Genomic DNA, 19,706 nt, shown 5'->3' on the forward strand with positions numbered 1-19,706 from the left:
AACAGATTTATAACATCAGTAAAAGCACAATAGCTACACAAGAGACAGGCAAATTAAAAGAGCACAAGCAGAAAAGGGGGAGATGAATTTCTTTTTGCAGTTTTCTTCTTCACATTGCCATTTCAACTTAGCAGATAAAATGTGCAAGCAGTGTCAGTTCTTCTCTACTTCCTAATATGCTTTCTTTGCTGAGTCTTTTGTTTTATTTATCTAATGGATTTAGAGCATTGGCATGCTTTTTGTTGAAGTTTCCTGAATCAGCCTGTCTGCTATAGCCAGGGATAGGCACATCCTCCAAACACAGTCCAGAATATGAGACAAAGATAATACAAGAGACAAGAAAAACAAACTCACGAGTGCTTCAGAGGTAGCAGGGATTTCAGCCTGTTTAGCAGCTACAGGGCTGCTCAGAGTGCTCTGGGGCTATTCTGGTCATGAGCAATCAGACTAGCTAGAAGGGCAGAATTCAAACGTTAACCTCTGCTCAGACGAGCATCCTTGAAGATTCAGCTGCCTTGTCAGTGGAGCTGAGGAGTAACAGAAACAGCAAAGGGATACAGGGCTGGAGAAAGATTGGAGACACCTGCACTAAACGGGGTCCTGCACTTAAAATATTTGTAAAAGAGAAAGGCTTATTATATAATGACATTGCATGATCATACCTGGAAGAAACTGCTTCTTCAGCCACTATCTTGCAAGAATCCTATTAAAAGCAACAAGCCAAAGTGTAAGTTAATTTCAACTGTTTTTTCACCCAGTTGGGTCTGCTTGAGCTCAGAGCAATGAGTGTCAAAGCTATAGCATACAGTATGTCAGGCTGCTCTGAATCCTCTGCAGTGAGGCAGATATTCCTTCTGCTGAAAAGATCAGTAAATTATTCAGTCAGCATTTGCCTGAATAAGGCCTCAAGATTTGGTCCAAAGACAGCAAATGTTCCTTCTTGATTATTTTTGCAAATTAAATGAGAAGAATTTAGAAAGACAGCATATGAAGCTTATTTGTAAGACAGATGTTAAACAGACCAGCAGCTTCCCAGTATCCCTCTAATACTTATCCCCAGCACCAAAATATATTCTCTTAGTCTTTATAATGACATGGAAAATACTTAGGACTTTATTAATAGTTTCTTGAATGGCTTACAGGTCAAGAAGCATGAAACTATTTCTGTTACTAATAATATTTTACATATACCTCAGGTTGTTTTGAAGTAGGCAGCGTTCTTAAAGTAATTAATTTGTTCACTGAAAAATGCAGTATTGGGTCAACTGAAAGTATTCACAAGTGTAAAGAGTCTCAAACAGGAAAAAAAATGGGGGGGATTTTGGAAAAGTCTTTTTTTCCATTTTTCATTTTGGTACAATATTTGGGGACTATTTTTCATTAAAACAGTGAATTTTTTTTTTAATGAACCCGGAATGAAATGAGCCTCCTTTTGAAATTTATAATAGTTTTTAACATACTTCTTAAGCATATCGCTTGTAGAGGCTGACCTAGAAAAATACTTTATCTTTTGGAGGGAGCTTGGGCCAATAACTGAAAAAAAGTGCTTGTTCCTAGCACAACTTGGAGGCTGCCGAGCCCCGGAGCTGCCTCAGGCCAGGACCGCAGCTCCCTCCTGGGGAGACGGCGCCAGCTGCTCAGGGCCCTCCACCCTGGCACCAAGGGGACAGATGCGCGCCCAGTCCCTTCCGCCACCACCCAAACCTACTTCACCTGCTCACAGCAGCCTCTGAAACGCATGAAATATAGCTATCGTTAGCGCACAAGTTAATGAGCATATATTGCCTTTCTTCCCAGCACAGGCAGAAGCAACAGTCGTAACAGATCTCAAGATAGGGCATATCAGAACCATAAAGTAACTAACTATTTGTTAGCCCTGGACTGAAGTCAAAATGTTACTCAGCAATGTTAGGAATGGCAGCCAGTATAAGAGCAGTATTAGGACACTAAAATAGATTTATTAGCTTTTGCTTAACAAGGTGTATCTAGTCTTCCAAAAAGCAGTAATGTAAAGGCATTCTGGATAACTTTTCTCATGGTATGCTTTCCGTATCAGCTTTTGTTGTGTTTGCAGATCCAAAGATGATTTTCCTGATTGCCCACTCTGCCCTTTCCTCCTAGCCCTTGAAAATCTAGCTGCAGTCTCTCTGCCGTTAAAAGCCTGATCAGTAGTACAGCTTCACTTCCTCGGAGCTTACTATGGTTTGTGCTGGCCTGAAGGCCCAGGAGAGCCCGAGTTGCTCTCCCACAGCTGTGCTGGGCGTTGAAACACTGACATGGATTTGGCCACACAAGACCTAACTAGTCATCTCATTGTTTTGCACGTGGATTGCTTTCATCGTGATGAGTAAAGTGGCATTGTTTCCACACTGTTACTGTGTTGTATTTAAACCAAAGCATCCTCTTACAGGGAATAGAAAGAAAATATGCCTGGTCTTTGTCTGCTGTAAATCAACATAGCTCTGCTTCTTCAACACGGTCCCACCAGTTCACATAAGTTGAGACCAGCTCAGAAGCCAAGGGAATAGGACACCAAGAAGGAATATAGGAGACATTTTTAGGCCCAAACTTCCAAATGCCTGTGAGTGCAATGTTAATTGAAGCAAGTCATGCTTCTGAAGCCCACAGTGGCTTTAACTGATGCTAATAAGCTCCAAGACTCATGATGAACTTGTCCAGGCTCAGAACATCTGACACTGAATCTGTCATGGATCAGATTACTATGCTGTGCTACTTCTGAATACATGGGACGTTATCTTCACATTCTTACGTGCCCGTCTTGAAGATGATACCCAGAGCTGTCAGCATGTGGGGGTGATGGATGACATTTTGCTAAGTGGATGGCATTCCGTGAGGAACAATTCCTGAGCTGCAGAGATCTGGACAGCATAGATGCATGTTCCTTGTAATTGTTAACAAAACCAGAAGCTTTGGTTTCTTTTACAATAAATTCTAAATTTCTTTTAAAATAAACTCTAATAGCTTGATTTTTTTAATTCTAGCCAATAACCATATAAAAATAATGTATTCAATCTGTAGTATTATTGCAATATAAATATTGAAGTAATGAACGTTTTCCATAGCATAACTACTACTGTATTCTCTAAAAGCTGGACTGAAGAAGTATTAAAACAACTTAAAAAGTAAGGAAGCCTAAAGAAAATAAAATTGAAATATTTATAATAAAAGTTTATTTAGATACACAAGTATGGATGAACTTTTGCTTATCTGTGAACCTACCTTTACCATGGTTAAATACTCAAACTGACTTACGTTTTCCTGTGGCCCAGATGGTGCTATGGTTTTCTCCACTGCGGAGAACGAGGCCCTATCACTTCCTGTTCATTTTAAGTCCTCCTCAACTTTGTTTTTTCCAGCAGCAATGTTTCTAGGGCCATTCTTGATAATGCCTAGGAAGAGAAATGGTCTGGAGTAAGAAGAGGCTATCATGGTGTTTGAATTCTCTAAGAAATTCTTTCATTTTTCAAAGTCTTGTGAACAATCTCAGTAACAATCAGGTTCTTTCCTTTACTGAGTAGCACATTAATACTGTTAATTTCCTCTTTCTTATGCTAACTAATCCTTCTTTCCCACCTTCCCTAGATAGCTTTGAAATCAGTCTGCTTCTGTAGATTTCTTCATCAAAGCCAGTTTATATGTCAAGTGGGGAAAAATCAAACCTAACACTGATTGTTGTTTCACTTTACCCTTTACCCTCCACCCTTTAACCTGAATCACCTCCATTTGCAAATGCCTGTTTTGATATCCAAGCCGATTCACTACCCACTGATGAGCCTCATCTCCAAACCCACGTACTGACTTAGGAAGCAATCTTTTGAATGATATTAGATGAAAAAGGTTTCTTGAGGATCATATGAATTGTAGCCAGGCCTTTCCTCAGTCCGTCTTTTGTGACTCTCCTTGAAAATCCCAGCAGATGATCTCCTCTGTGCCCCAAATGACAGTATCCGTAGTAATATCAGAAGCCTCTTAGTCTTTTTAGTTCCCATTCAGTCCTTGATTTATGATTTTATTCTATTCCAACTACTAAAATCAATCAAGGCTATAGACAAGCAATTTTCTGGATCTTCCCTAGATATATTTTTGAACTACTAGCTGAGTCAACTGGTACTGTAGAATAAGCCAAAGCATCCTTCCGTTATTGCACAACTGTGCTTCTGAAACAAAACTTTCATGTTATGCTGCTGACTGCCATGGTTGGGAAGATAACCTTGAGCACATTAATGGACCATAAATCAGTATTTATCCAACACTGCAGATAGCTTGAAACTATAGCTTTGAGAGGTGTGGACTGCCCCATACCTCTCAACAGTGTGTTAATTCTGAAACAAAAATTGACAATTTAAATTCCAACATTATTAATGATTCCACTGATGATCATTTTAGCAGAAGCATCCAGCCAATGCATTTACTCCACAATCCCAAACTGCCTCCCATGCCTTCCCAGGTGCCAAAAGCTCCAACTGTCCCCTACCCAACTGCCAAAGTCTTCAGCTTCCCCATGGCAACTCCTACAATGCAGTTCTGCATTTTTGTTACAACATTCAACCAAGTAGGGAGTGAGCGTCAGGAAAATAGCATCAATTAAACTGATTTCAGTATCAAAATAAATAATATCAATTGTTTTATTCATTTAGGTACTTAATTAAGTAAACTTTTATATAAATTTAATTCAAACAAATCTGCCATTGAACTGCAGGCTCCTTCACCGTATTTGTTGCAGAACTAAGGGCCCTGTTGAACTACTGAGGTCCAGTTTGCTACACAGTTCATAGTTCCTGGAACAGAAATATTGCTTTAGAAAGTTGAACTCCCACAGGAAGGGTCACTTCAGTTTTTTTAGATGAACACTTTGATATTCTTCCCAGTAAGCTGACCACCATTATGCCACCAGAACCTTCCTATGAAGTCTAGGGAGTCCTCTGGAGAGTCTCCACAAAAGCTAAAAATCTGCAGCCTGTCAGCCATCTCTTTAGCCATGTACTCCACAATAAAATGGGCCTTAATGTGCCCACCTGATGTTATCCTACCTTTCTTTATGTTTTTTACTGATACCAGACTGAGTCCCATCTGAACAAGTTATTTTGCAAGTGATATCTTCAGATATTCTAATTTCTTAATAACCTGTTCTGGCATGATCCTGATTTCCTTCAGTGTTTCTTTCTGCTCCCTAGGGAAATTTATGTCTGTTTCTGACATCTGTGCCCCCCACTACTACCTTCTTTTCAGAGCATGAGAGCAAGAAATGTATTTAATATTTTAAGCAATATCTACCTTTCCTGTCAATAAATTTTCTCTGCCATGTCTTTAAGATCCTTCTGTCTCTTTCACAGACCTCTTTTTTCTTAGGTACCTGAAAAAAAGTCATTACTTTCCACAGCCTCCTTTGCAATCTTCTTCTTTTTTTTTCTCTCTACCTTTGCTTTTCTTATCATTTTTAATACTTTCTGACCTTCACTCTGTAATCTTTCTGGTCTTCCCCTGTACCTGACATTTAATACCTCACATATGCTTCTTTCTTACCCTTGATTACTTTTAGTGGGGGGAGCTTGTTCATCACACTGTGAACATATTCCTTTCAAGCTTGCATACAGGATGGCCCTTGGGCAAACATTAATTTCAGTTCTGCACATTTTCAGTTTCTCATCAATGCTCTTGTCTTTGCCATTACTTGTCAGTCAGCCCCTCCCACAGGCTTCTGAAACTCACTCCCAAATTTGGGGAAACTTACACAAAACTAACAGCAAAAGGACCAGCCACAAACCCGAAAGGAAAATCCAGACATACGACTACCAACAAAGTTGTGACTGGGACGTTCTGGATGTGCCAAGCTCTCAGCAAATCTCACGTCTTTCCCAAGCTTTGGATCAAGAGAGCTCAAACTGGAAGCAAAAGCAGCTTGTGGGCCGAGGGCCCGTCCTGCCAGATGAGGGTCACCAGCACAGAGGACACCTGCAGGAGATGGCCTCTTCCACATGCTGGAACGGACAAAGGGCACCCACCTCGCCCGGCTCTTTCCTGTGTGATAGACACAATAGCTGCAAAGAAAGAGAGTTCATCTTTGTAAAGTGATTTCCAGTATAATAGCTCCCATTTCAGTTTTCTTGTAATAGAGACGACTAACATGCGTGAAGGCCAGCGCTGGCTGTTGCAGCCCTTCTGAGGTTATGCAGTAGGGCAGAAGACATCTTCCCACCACCACCCTTACCCAACGGGGCCTCACTGGGAGGTCAGCTCTGGCCTCAGAGGAGGGTGTGAGAAGAGAAACGTCACAGCCTGCATTACAGCCACAGTGCTGAGCAAACATAAACGTTGAGGGCCCACTTCCATTAGCACCCATTCATATAATCCTACACAAAATAAACTTATCATGAGAATATTACATGCTTTATAGCCAGACACAGAGTACAAGGGATATCAACATCCCAGTTCTTGTAAAAATGCAATACACTTAAGGCCTTCATTCTGTACAAACATATAGGCCTGATTTACTGTGAGTTTGGTGAAATGGCTCAGAGCAAGTAAAGTTCATCACATATATGCATCTTTGCAAGATCAGCGAAGTTTTTTACTACACAAAAACATTTTTACGTTTTTTACAGAAGACGACAAAGTATCATCAGTTTTGGAATAATTATTATCTTCTTCTATCTTCTTATCTTTGTTTTGCTGTGCCTCATAAAATTCTGTGTAAAAATATTACGCTAAAAATATGAAAATTTGAGAAAATCAAACTCTCAGGCTTTGAAGAAATTCTGAAACTTTGAACTCGGAGGCTTAACCTTGCCCATTGTGGTTGATGTCTTGAAATATTCTCATATTATGTGTATTCCAGTAATAGAAAGTAATGACACTTTGCACAAACTTTCATTTGGTGACATATAGTGCACTATATTACCCAGTAATACAAACTTTCATGAGGGATAATTTTTCTGAAAGCCACTTGCCTTTTTTTTTTCCCCTAGATTTTCCATGTATGATAGCACACTGCAGTTATTCCCAAAGAATATTTTTATTTATGTGGTCTATGGTAGTCCTTTCCTAGGAATTTCAGCCACAGATTAGGTCCATTTGCGTATGAATGCAAGAAATAACATAGCCTCCAGTCTACAGGCCTCACTTGCTTCAGCTGGGTAGGGGGCAGACAATTCAGGGATGAGTGGGTTTGAGTGATAAGAGTGCTGTAACAAGTGAAAGTCTGACATAAAAGTGGAATCTTATTATCACCCTAAGTGTATTGAGAAATAATCATTGACTGAGATGGCATCTCGCTGCATCCTGGAACAAGGGAAGAACCAAGTGGGAGCTGGTTGCTGAGGAGGTGCAATATGGATCATGTTTGACAGGACTGTGGCTGGGAAGCACTCCTCACTGTCACATCCACACGCTCCCACAACAACAGAAACAGAAGATGACAGCACAAGTTCCTCCAGTCCTTATGGCATTACAGAAATCTACCATTTTTTCCTAGCTATTCTTTTTTGTGTCTAACAAAGTTCAGACTGAGCCCTAAGGGCACTAACAAAGGAAAAAATGCTTCACAGCATTTTCCCCTAGCTATTGCTTTGGGGTATATGTAAGATGAGATCAAGTCAGTGCTACATGAGGAGCATTCCTAATTCACTGCGTAGTCTGTGGGCAGACTCAGATTTGACAATGTTTATTGCATTTTGAGCAGAAGCGCTGTGTAGTGCGTGCAGGAGGCACTCTCATCACATCAACTGGGCATTTGCCATGTAGTTTTCTTGTAGCTGAAGAGACTAGGAACTTAATTTCAGGCTGCCAGAAAAAATGGAAGATTCAGTTGGCTGCCTCTGTTTTGTTCCAGCCTGAGAACTGTCAGAAGTTTGATACCTTCTCATGGAGTGCAGCTTTTGATGCTGCTGGCTGCAGTGCTTGTCTTGATCTGCCCCAGAGGTAGGGGACATGGCAGTGCAAAGGCGTAGGCATGCCTAAACAGATGTCATAGCCACTGGTCCTTATAGGGGTGCTCCTAATGCTGGGTAGTGGTAGCAGGTCACCTTTAACACAGAGTCACAGAATGGTTGCAGCTAGAAGGGATTTGTGGAGATCATCTATTCCAACGGCTTCTGAATATCTCCAAGGATGGAGACTCCACAACATCTCTAGGCAACCCAATCCAGTGCTCAGTAACCCTCACAGTAAAAAGCTTTCCTTATATTCACATGGGACTTCCTGTGTTTTTGTTTGTGCCCATTGCCTCTCATCCTGTCACTGATCACCACTGAGAAGAGTCTGACTCCATTTTCTTTACACTCTCCCTTCAGATATTTATATGCATTGATAAGATGCCCCCTCAGTCTTCTCTTCTGCAGGTTGAACATGCCCAGCTCTCTCAGCACTTCCTCATATTAGAGATGCTTCAGTCCCTTCATCCTCTTATTGGCTTTTCATTGGGCTCACTCCAGTGGCTCTATATTTCTCTTGTACCATGGACCCCAGAACTGGACTCTGAACTCAGTATATGGCCTCATCAGGGCTGATAGAGGGGGAGGATCACTTCCCTCAACCTGCTGGCAATGCTCTGCCAAATGTAGCCCAAGATGCCATTGGTATTATTTGCTGCAAGGGCCCATTTCTGGCTCATGGTCAACTTGTCCATCAGGACTCCCAGGTCTTTCTCTACAAAGCCTCTTTCTAGCAGGTCAACCCTCAGCCTGTACTAGTACCTGGGGGTTATTCTTCCCCAGGAGCTTTATTGAACTTAATTGAACTTCATGAGGTTCCTCTCTGCCCATTTCTCCAATCTGTTGAGTACAGTGCAACAGAGCAGGTCAACATAAGCAAGACCTCAGCACACAGAAGTCATGAGCCACTGCCAGATAACACCATGCAACTGGCAATCTCAAAACTTTAAACTGTAGTACAGCATTCCCATTTGCAGTTGCAGAGAAAAGGCAACTTTCCTCCACAGTGAAAAGGTATTTAAGGCAAATAAATAATACAATGTATATCTCCTGACCAGAACCCACCCCACACTTCATAAAGCCCTCTGGTCACAGACCTTTTTCAGTGAGATCCGCAAGCGAAGGGAATCCCTGTCTTGCTGTGACCTGGTTCATCCATGTGCCACCCCTGCAAAGTAGGGCAGGCCTGTTTTCACCATTTGCAGAATGGAGGTCCTCAGTAGTTTCCCAAATTCATAAAAGAAAATTGTGAGGTAGCAGGAACTGGACCTCAAGGTGACACATAACCAGGCTTAGAGGCTGAAGTAACCATTACGTCATGCCCAGCATAACTGCTGGCATTGCTCTTCTTTACACAGCCTCGTTTCTGGAAAGCTTTAGATGCAGGAGATCACAAAGGTAATTTAAGGCAAATCTTGCCTCTCATATTGCTAATTTTGTCAAGCAGAGCTTGGTTCTTACAGAGGACCATGGCTCATCTTTGTGATATATACTCAAAGCCTCAGATGCAGAACCCTGCATGCAAGGACTGAAGAAACTGGCTGATTTAATCAGGAATTCAATGTTATGCTTAGATTACTGTCTGTGATTTAAAATTGGGTTTCATATCCCACAGTTACAGATTCTCCAGTTTCAGTGGTAGGTATACATGCTTCCCTATGAATCTCCCTGCTAGCTTTTCAAATCAGCAGAAAAGAATACTTTTCCATTTTAAATAGTTAACAGAAAACAGCATCATGTTAGGCAGGTTCTGTCGTCAGTGTCTGTGATTTTACAATCAGTTTCCCTTACATTTTTTTTCCCTACTCCTGGTCAAATTGTTCTCCTCCATCTGCATCTGGATAACTTGTGAATTCACAGATTTTAAGGCCAGAAGAAACTATTGTGGGCCACAGCATGACTTTTAGGAGGGCAGAGCATTTTAGTGAGTAGTTCCTGCATCAAGTCCATGACTTCTGCCAGAGCACAACTTTTAAAACAACAGTGACCTTTTCTGAGTGTGTTCTGATCAAGAATGACTTTTTGATTAAAAAATCAGTGCCTCATTTCTACTCTGCATTTATTTATTTAGTTTAGTTAAGTGACTGTTAAGAAGAAACAGTGCAACTGACTGGACCCAGACTGATGTTAAATTCACAAAATAAATAGGCTGAAGAAACCAAAAGATTTGATTTCCTAGCTCATGATGCTTATACTAAAGGTATCTTTTTAATTTTATGGTCACATTTAGAAATCTAGTAATATTTTAGAACAGTTACATGCAACACTAGCTAGTGTGCCACTTTAATAAATGAATTTTAGGGGCAGACAAATGATAGACAACTCAGAAATGAAATTGGATATTGATATACAGTGAAATTTCTATATTGGATTTCCTCGGAGAATCAGTTTCTGACCTGCTATTAGGAATGCAATCGCTTTCAGTGATGTGTCTGCATATAAAAATCCTGCATGATTATTGCACCTGTCTTGTTATTAAACAAGTCATTAAATCCATGATGTTTTATAAACAACAAAAATTACAGTGTATCAACATCTACTGCCCTGATCCTGAAAAGGATCCTGGGCTTGATTGCAGAATGAGGAGCTACATTACTAATTGCACTAGGTGATCATGAAGGAAGCGTAAGCGTACGAGATCGGGAAATTGTTTTCACAGTCCTATATCTGTCAAAAAAAGTGTGTAATTTTAGCTGAGAAATGAGGTCAAATTCCGTCATTAAAGACTGTGACATAATACGCAAAGACCTTCTACCCTGCAGTGTACAGTAGCTAAACCAAAGCTAGTCCTAAATAAATAAGTTTGGTTATTATAGCATTAATTTAAATTAATTAGCCCCACATAGATATTAGTTAGCATGTTGGTGGTACTTTCCCTAGCTCAGGTATACTTACGTAGTGTGGTATAGACAAAATCTATTCAGTTTTGCTGAACAGGGATAAACTGCTGAATTGAAGCCAACACATAGTTTAATTCTCACACTTTCTCACTAAAGTGTCTGTGTCCTGCGACTATCTGGCAGCTGCCTGTGAGAAACAGTTGTCCATTATTTAGAAAAGTAAGCTAAAAGATATAGGGAAAGCTCATCAAAGAGTCAGGCATGTTGTATCTGCAGTTAAAACATTTTAAAGGATCATAGTTATTAGAAATTCAAGTTTTTCAAGTATTAAAAATAAATCTTTAATTCCCCTACAGATTCCTAGTATCCAGCATATTTTATAGAAACATCTGGATAAAGGAATAAAGGCAAATCCATTGTGTTTCTAGACATTCCTGGAGCATTGATGTTCTTGAGATTATGCTATTGGATTACTGGTATAAAAATAATAAATATTTTCAGTACTTAAAGCTGTAATGCTTTATGTTGGATTTGGATTTCGGTCTCATTTTAGTAAAAGGTGGATGGAGATTCAAAGTCTCTTCCTTAGCCAGAAGGATGTAGAGAGTTTATTGTTTAGTGACCTATATTTTTCTCCTCTACAATATTTGAAAAGTTATTTAGCAACTTCCCTGCCCTTCAGTCAACCTTTCAAAATAGCTGTCAAGACAAAAAATGGTTAAGCCTCCATTCCTCATTCCCATGACATAGGGAAAGTGAGGTTTGTTAATCTATGCTAAGAACGCTGGAAAATATCCTGATCTGCCCAAGACATACTAAATTGTTTTTATTGGTTTAAATGGAGAGCAATAATGCATCAAAAATGCTGGGTCTCACATGGAAGGGATGAGAGAGGCACGGAAGTGAGATTTTTGGATGTGTTTTCACAAGGTTTTGCAATATTACAAATATATTTTCTACAGGTCACTAAGCTAACCGGGAACTTAATGATATAACTGGCTTAAGCTCCTGTTTGTTAACAGAAAATGTAGACAACCCTTGCCAGAGGTCCAAGGATTAAACAGTTATAAACTTCAGACTGTGCCCAGAACGTCGCTGCACCATAAGCATATGGCACGGTTAAGCCCGTGTGCCGAGCCTCTCCCCGCCTGGCTTTGCCGAGGGGAAGGCTCAAGGCACGGCAGCTCTGAGCGGGCTCTCCGAGCCCCGTCTGTGCAAGGGCTTCACCCTGCCCGCTGACCGTTCCTCCGGGGAGCTGACCTGTGTCGCTCAAAGTGCTGGTAACCAAAGGCAGCGATGCAACAGCTAAGTCTGATGGCTCCAGTCCAGTTCTCTCACTTTATACCCTTTAGTGTTCTGGCTGTTGCCTTTCTTTTTTTTTTTTAAACACGCAAGTTGCCATGAAAAATTTGTTAATGAAATATTTGCTTAGAAGTCTGCTCTGGGCTAGGCTGATAACCTATCTGTGTTTGAGTTTGGCTTCCCATATTCTAAATACTCATCTTCTCTCTGTTTAGCTTATTGATTGGTTTGGCAGGAAAAGCAGCCTTGTCATCAGTGACCAAGGTCAAACCAAACAAAAAGGGACAGGAGTGGGGGGGAAGAAGTAGTAGTTGGACGGATAAGCGCAGCGAGATACAAGTGGAATATCTGACCTCCAGCAACTTCCCTTCAGGGGACAGGCCCTGGTCTGCCTCGGGGCCTGCCCGCTTTCACAAGGTCATAAGAAATCACCAGGGTCTTCACAGACCTTGCATTCAGGACAACACATAACCGATAACAGGTAGCAACCGAGAGCAACGGAAGAAAAAGGTGGGCAAAAACACACAAAGCCAGGCCCAAACGCCCATGCGAACACGTCCTGAGAGCTCTTGTGCGGAGCGAATCAAACACAGCGTCAAACGCCTCAAATGCAAATGTCCAAAATTAGAAGCTTAAAGTCAATGTCTGCATAGGCAAGCAACAGTCACCTGCTCCCAGAGGTGCCCAAAGCCCTGCTTCAGAGAGCACGGCAGTTGCACTGAAAAACAGGAGAGGTTTTGTTCGCTTGTTTGCATTTTCCTTTAAACATGACTAGGTTTGGATTCACAGATCTAATTCTTTAAACCTCGTTTATAGATTTTGGCATCAGCTTTTCAGTTCCACTCATAACATCTGGAAACAGAAAATTGTGTGGAAAACAAGTTAGGAAGTTTACAGTAGGCTAAACTGACCCTGACACCTGTAAGACATATGCTTGCGCTGTCACCTAGGGCAATGGGCACCTTCTTACCATACAAAGTTCTGTCTTAAATGGAGAGAATTTCTTTACCTGAAAGTCCTGGGTCACAAAATGGATGTGACACCCATGTAGCTAGACAACCCATTCTATCAGAAAAATGTAGGAGAATCAATGGAAAGATGTCCAGAAGTGCATAGAAATTACTGAAAAAAATTCTAAGTGTAAACATGTTCTCCATTACCTTGCCATTTTATACTACTCTGCAAAATATCCTATGTTTATGTAGTTCAGTGTGAATTGCAGTGTGCAGTTCCACAGAAGATATGTGAAACTAAAACGGGGCAGGTTATGTCATGTCATAAGCAAATGAAGATTGACTTTACTGTGGTATCTTGTTGTAAAGAAAATACGCATTTTGCCTGTTGTTTGCAGTATAGCTGAGGTTTTCTGAAGGGAAGTGGTAATATAAATAAATACCTGGCAATACTGTTATCTGGTACAATATGTTCATGTTAGTGGCTTTACAAGTGAATAGGAGGGTACTGGAGGCTAATAATTATGTAACATGAACTAAATGTTAAATCCTGTAGTCTTTGCTCAGTATTTATTTAGTTCTGACTTGCGGAGAGTTTAGCTTTATAAATGCCAGATTAAAATGAAAGAACTACATCTATTCCCAGGTTTCCCTTTAATCTTGTTACTTTTCTCCCCAATGAGGAATTAATTCAGTGATCAGTATGTCACAGTATATTTGCAATGTTATTTTAGAAGTATTTCATAGTTTTATAGTACGTCATTACAGTAGCTGAGAAATTCAGCTTCATTGCCCCAGCTGAACTAAGGAGATAGAAGTCCTTCCTGCCTGCCTCACTAATAAAACCAAGTAAAAGGGTCCTCACCATAGCTTAGAAAACAGGTGCAGAGAGAAGCTGCTGTCTGTAGAAGATGGTGCCAATTTATCACGGAAATAATTCTTTGTACCTCCCAACCCACATTTCATACAAAAAAGACTGCAATTTTCAAGCAACGTGGAAAACCAAACAATCTTTTTGCACACAAGGTACTGAAAACAAGGTTAGCTGACAGCTGCCTGATTTGCATAAGCAAAGGCCAAAGGCTGTGTAGGTACATAGACCTCTATTTTTAGCAAGAGCAAGTTACTTTAGTGGACCCACATTGAACCACATCGCAGAGGATGATTTTAAGAATGGGCTGCATGCAACACCTCTGAAAATCAGGCTCTGCGAAGATGCTCCATTGGGAGCTCTCAAAAATCACTAGTTGTTCTTGATCCTTTAAGGCGGGAGGAACTGACCACCCCAAAGGATTGCAGGAGAAACCTCTCGAGACAAGCTCAAAGGCCTGTCCAAAAATCTGGGCCTATGTGTATGGTGCTGATTTCCACTGCAGGAAGATTTACTCAGGATTACCCAGAGAAGATGGAAAACTGGGTAACAAGATCAGAAGAAATGTGATGTCCCTAAATAAACCAAGGCTCTGGTGTCTGACATGTGGATTTAGCTGCCCTCCGCCAAGAGTGCTTTAATTTGTATCGCTATAATCGGGTTAAGAATTATTGTAGCCAAAGTAATTAGCAGCAAGCTACCAACCAGCTTCTTGACACAGAAAGCAAGCGGGTTTCTCCTCCAAGTGTTTTCCCCCCTAAGGGCTGGGAGGTAAAGAGCAGGAGGAGGGAATTAGGGGTGACCTTGCATTAATGAACAGGAACATGCTCCCGGATCAATGGGCAAACCTGGCATAGCTCAGAGATGAAGCATCAACAGTGTCATCGAAGTATCTCTGATATCCATGGGGGTTTCTGCAATGGATGCTTATGCAAAAGAGGTAAATACAAATGAGGCTGGTGCAACAGAAAAAAGAGCTACAGAATGAGAGAAAGAAGGTGTGAGGATGTAAACGAAAAATAAACAGAGATAGCTGTGGGATGGTTTATTTAAAGAGCCCCTACATTTGCGTTATTGGATTAAGCATTTTGCATTTTGACCAAAGTTTGTAGAATTTATTTTGGCCAAAAATGACTAATATGAATATTGGCCTCATGCCTGAATAAAGGAATGTAGTTTCTCTCTCTAATCAGGTTACAACAGATAAAGGCTAAATAGAAATGAGTAATTCACCGTGACTCAATATTATATGGGCTGTATTTTAAGAGCTGAATTTCAAGTGCATTTCTATTCTTTATTTCAGCTGCGCTCTCTTTTGCTCACCCTCACTAGGCTCTGTGTGAGTCTGGTTTGGCAAACTGGGAATCATTTTCTTCTGTAAGCCTGATGTACTTTTTAGGAGACTATGTCTTCCTGGAAGCAAAATCAATTCAAGTAATCAGGAGGCCTCTAGTGGCTTACAGTTTCAGAGGAAGTTTCCTCTGAAGCCTAGCCTGTGAAGCTGGGAAAATATACGTAAGGTCAGGGAAAGAAAAGGGACTTCCCACTTGTTGATTAACGCCATTGACAATAAATAGCAGTGCTTGGTCTCTGACTTCAGTACCTAGGAATCCAGCCTTCAAGGCCTGAGATACATTTACACGAAACGCTCCGAACGTGCAGAAGAGAACAATAGGGTCTCGTAGGCTGGTTGGTGTTTTACATGTTTCTAAGCATGTACTGGGAAAGAATTGCAATGTGATGAGCTGTATATTTGAAACAGCTGTCAAAGGAGAACCTATGCCAGTTTCATTTTGATCCACAAATGTAGATGCTTTCTATTACTGACATCAGAATATGCAATACATTTCCCAGTGCGGTGCACGGGTACGTAATTCTCCATTTGCAACTCTTTATCCAGTTCTCACACCAGGCTGAATCAATAGGGCTAGATCCTCACTGGGGTGACTGGCATCAGTCAAGCTATCTGCATTTCCGAAGGCTGAAGCTCTGGCTCATAGCCTCTTAAACACAAATACACAATATTACATATTAGGTAAGAACCCAGATCACCTGTATGCTATTTTCACATGCAGGGTTATTAAAAAGTAAGCGAAGAGAAATCATAAAAGGAGATGAGAGAGCTGAAGTCCCTCTGTTTCTCTGAGGAGTTTTGGCCTAGACTGTCAATTCTTTCTTCATCACGTATGTATTTCCCTTGGCCTATTTTTATATGTCATAGGATAGTCAAAGAAATGTCCTTAATTCCCAGCACTTTGATTCACCTCCACAAACTAAGCCTTGTTGTAGGTGACTTAGCAACCATGTGATCCACCTATTATTAGAACATAGTTAGCCCTCCAACCCCCCAAACTCCTGCCTCCCCTTGTCCTTTTATATATATATACACATATATAAATATATATATATATATATCTGTCTCCTAGCAGAAAAGTGGCACATGACCTCCTATCCTCAAGAATACTTGGCACAAGTCCCTGCTTCTCAGCCGAACCTATTGTTCTAGGAGAGAATGACACAGGCGTGCAAGAGTCTTGCTGACACTTTTGACTTTAAACATGAAATGCCATTAATCAATCAGCTGCATCTGTTTGGAAAAATTAAGTGGCTGGAATCGAGACAAACACAATAAGTAATCCTTAGGCAAACAGGGAAGAAAATAAAGGAAGAAATGTTTTTGACTTCTTGTTACTTCAGATTCATTTAACTTGTCTTTCATACCCTCCTCACGAATGTTAGGCTTACTGAGTGTACGGTATTAAGACGCCAAACTCAAAAGGCTTATACAAAATACTGTCACCAAATTGAAGGTGCTAAGCTTCTAAGATATAAGTGTCTGCAAAGGAATTTACGCAGCACATGGTAACAGAGGGTTTCTGAATTCACAGATGTGAGCTCAGACCAGGCTAGCAAGAAGAGCAGGTTATGCCCACATGCTACTTGAAAGGTTAATTTCTTTTGCTATCCAGCAAAGATGCAGATGTAGTTTATGATCTCAAGAACATGTTCATTGCTGTTACAAATGCTTCAGAGACTTAGCACTGTACAGAATGAATCCTGACAGGTGCTGATATTCAGCAAAATCAGCATTTAGTGGAGTTTCAAACAAGATGCAGCTCCTTGCAAGACGGGCACCCGCACAAACAGCACTGCAGTATTTATGTACCCACTGCTCTCAACTCTGTTTGCAGGAATGAGCGGCCAGGCACTGAACTGCAGCAAAGCCCCTTGCACTGCTGCAGCGTGCAAACGTCCCTGGCAGGGAGAGAAGCAAGGAGTACCAGGGGACAAGATACCAGGCTTCTAGGGACCCTGACTTCCCCATGGTCACCTAAGTGAGTCTAGTGCCCCCTTCCTCCTACCACTCACCTCCACAGCCCACGGTCCAGGACTACAGCTCAGGCTTATTTGCTGCTGAAGCTGGTTCAACACTCAGCGGAAAGGACACTGAAAAAGAGCCATTTCTGTCCAGGTGGAAGACACCCCACATTTTCCATCTCTGTCAACTCTTGTCACATCATTCAGGTAGATATTTGTAAAGTAAGGATAAAAGTGGTCTAAACTGGTCAGAATGCTACAGGAGCTGGGGTGGGGTGGGAGGGGCAGGAACACTCACCAGAGCAATGCAACATGAGTAAAGGACTTTGACAGCTAAAACAAAACAAGCGTAGCTTTGGCTTGACCAGAACTATTTGGTTTGGCTCGGCATGAAATTATAATTTATTTAACTTTGGGGGCTATATAACCCTACTGTAACTTTAAAAAAAAAAAAAAGATTTCAGAATGAAATTTTGAAATCAGGACTTGCTATGCACTGGTTAAAATATATAGGGGCAAAATATTTAAACTTTGCAGAAAAGCAAACAAAAATCCACTGTGAGTAGGGAACTAATCTATAGATATTTTTGGTCCCTTACACAATCTGCATTTTGGAGTCAATTTCCTGTTTGCTCAACAACAGAGCTTGTCCAAATCTACGCACTCCTGGAAAGCAGCATGTGCCTATGGCTCAGCCATGACTGAGACTCAGCTGACAAAAGTTTAATCCTCAGCTCTACTAATATCCTTACACAATGCACTTTACCTTTGATGCTTCTCTTTCCCCTTCCACCATCATATTTGGAACAATATGATGTCCCAAATATCAAAGTAGAAACACACTCTATTGCTCTCATATATTCCTGTAACCACAATATTGAGTTGTGGTGGGCCACCACAATGTTCCTGTTACTGATAATATCTAGATAAAAGTAAGGGTTTTAGGGAGACCTAGTATCTTTTATCAAACTAGCTGATACATGCAACAAAAGTGAACAAGTTGTGGGGGTAAGGGTCCTTCACTTATGCAGAGTGTAAGTGAACACTAGAGAATATGCTAGAGCACTCCAGCTCCAACAGCATCACTGCTGCTGGATAGATAGGAACCTCACTGCACAAAATTAAGTGCATATTTGAGATGTCCCTGATCGCTTCCTCTAGAAACAACAGAAAAGAAAAAGAATAGACTGACATAAGTGACAACTGAAAGAAAGAAAGAGTAAAGGCATCTGTATCCAAAAAAATATTTTATTTTTTTATATGTACATGTATATATATGTGTGTACATATAAACAATATCTGGAGTAACAGCTCTCCACACTTCCAAAAAAATAAACTACTGTCAGTTGTTCCACCAGTAGTTGCCCAGGGCAACTGCTTTCACAGTTATCAGTGGATTCACTAAGTTACTGCAGCCACAAATAATGCAACTAATTTTTTAGCAGTCATTTGCAAGTAAGGGCAAGAATATTTAGATTTCCTGACTTGTAGCTTTAAATATGAGAAATAGCAGCTACACACACATCTCAGGCCAGGCCCTATCAACCCAATAGATATGTGGCAAAATACATGGATGACAGAAACAAGAACAGGGTCTGTCACCCTGGCATGCCAACGGAAGAAGTAACTCCAGTGAGACCAGGATGAAGCTGGCGCACAAAACAGCACGAGTTAAAAGCCTTGATGGTGCATTGGAGCAGACTCCTTTGACTGCTGATAACCTAGCGTTAAATAAGCTCTTTTCTGCAGGAATACGAAGCTTGTTTTACAGTTCTTGACAGTTAAAAGAATTCATTCATACATAAGGCCTCTCATATGATGGGTAGTAGAACAAATTCAGGGTCAAAAAGTTCTCGATAGGAAACAGCTAGGTGTTTTCATCCAGAAAACCTGGATCCTGAATCCCAGCAGAGGGGGCCTCCCTATGCATTCATCACTGCTTTGCCTCAAGTGCTTCACAGACTTCATGGTTGTGCAGAGTTCTTCAAAATACAGGAAAACTGAAGCTACATCAAGTTTGATTTAAAGACATAAATCTCACAAATGGGTACTAACTCACTTCAACAACTGCAGTAATCACCTGCCTTTAAGGTTTACAGGGTGTTCGGGTTTTTTTTTTTTTTATTGGTTTGCTATGGTTTAAAAATCAAAGTTTATCAAACCACTTATTCCCAGATGTCCTGTGCTATGCGTATGGGAGCCGTGAATAAATTCACCAAGTGTCATAAGAGAAGAACAGTAACAGCTTTTGCAGTATTTGTTAGCTGATGTGTCTGTATAAAGCTAAAGGTTCAATTGATGGCACACGGCAGTCCCTGACAGATGGGAGAAGCAGCCACTAACCCATTGTAGTTTAAGCACTTGGTAGAGCAATTTAAGTTGTTTTTTTATTATTTTATATATATATATATTTTTATATATATATATATATATATATATATATATATATATATATATATTCAGAAGGGCTTTT

This window comes from Rhea pennata, chromosome 3 (assembly GCF_028389875.1).
Source record: "Rhea pennata isolate bPtePen1 chromosome 3, bPtePen1.pri, whole genome shotgun sequence".
In the NCBI taxonomy this organism is placed as follows: domain Eukaryota; kingdom Metazoa; phylum Chordata; class Aves; order Rheiformes; family Rheidae; genus Rhea; species Rhea pennata.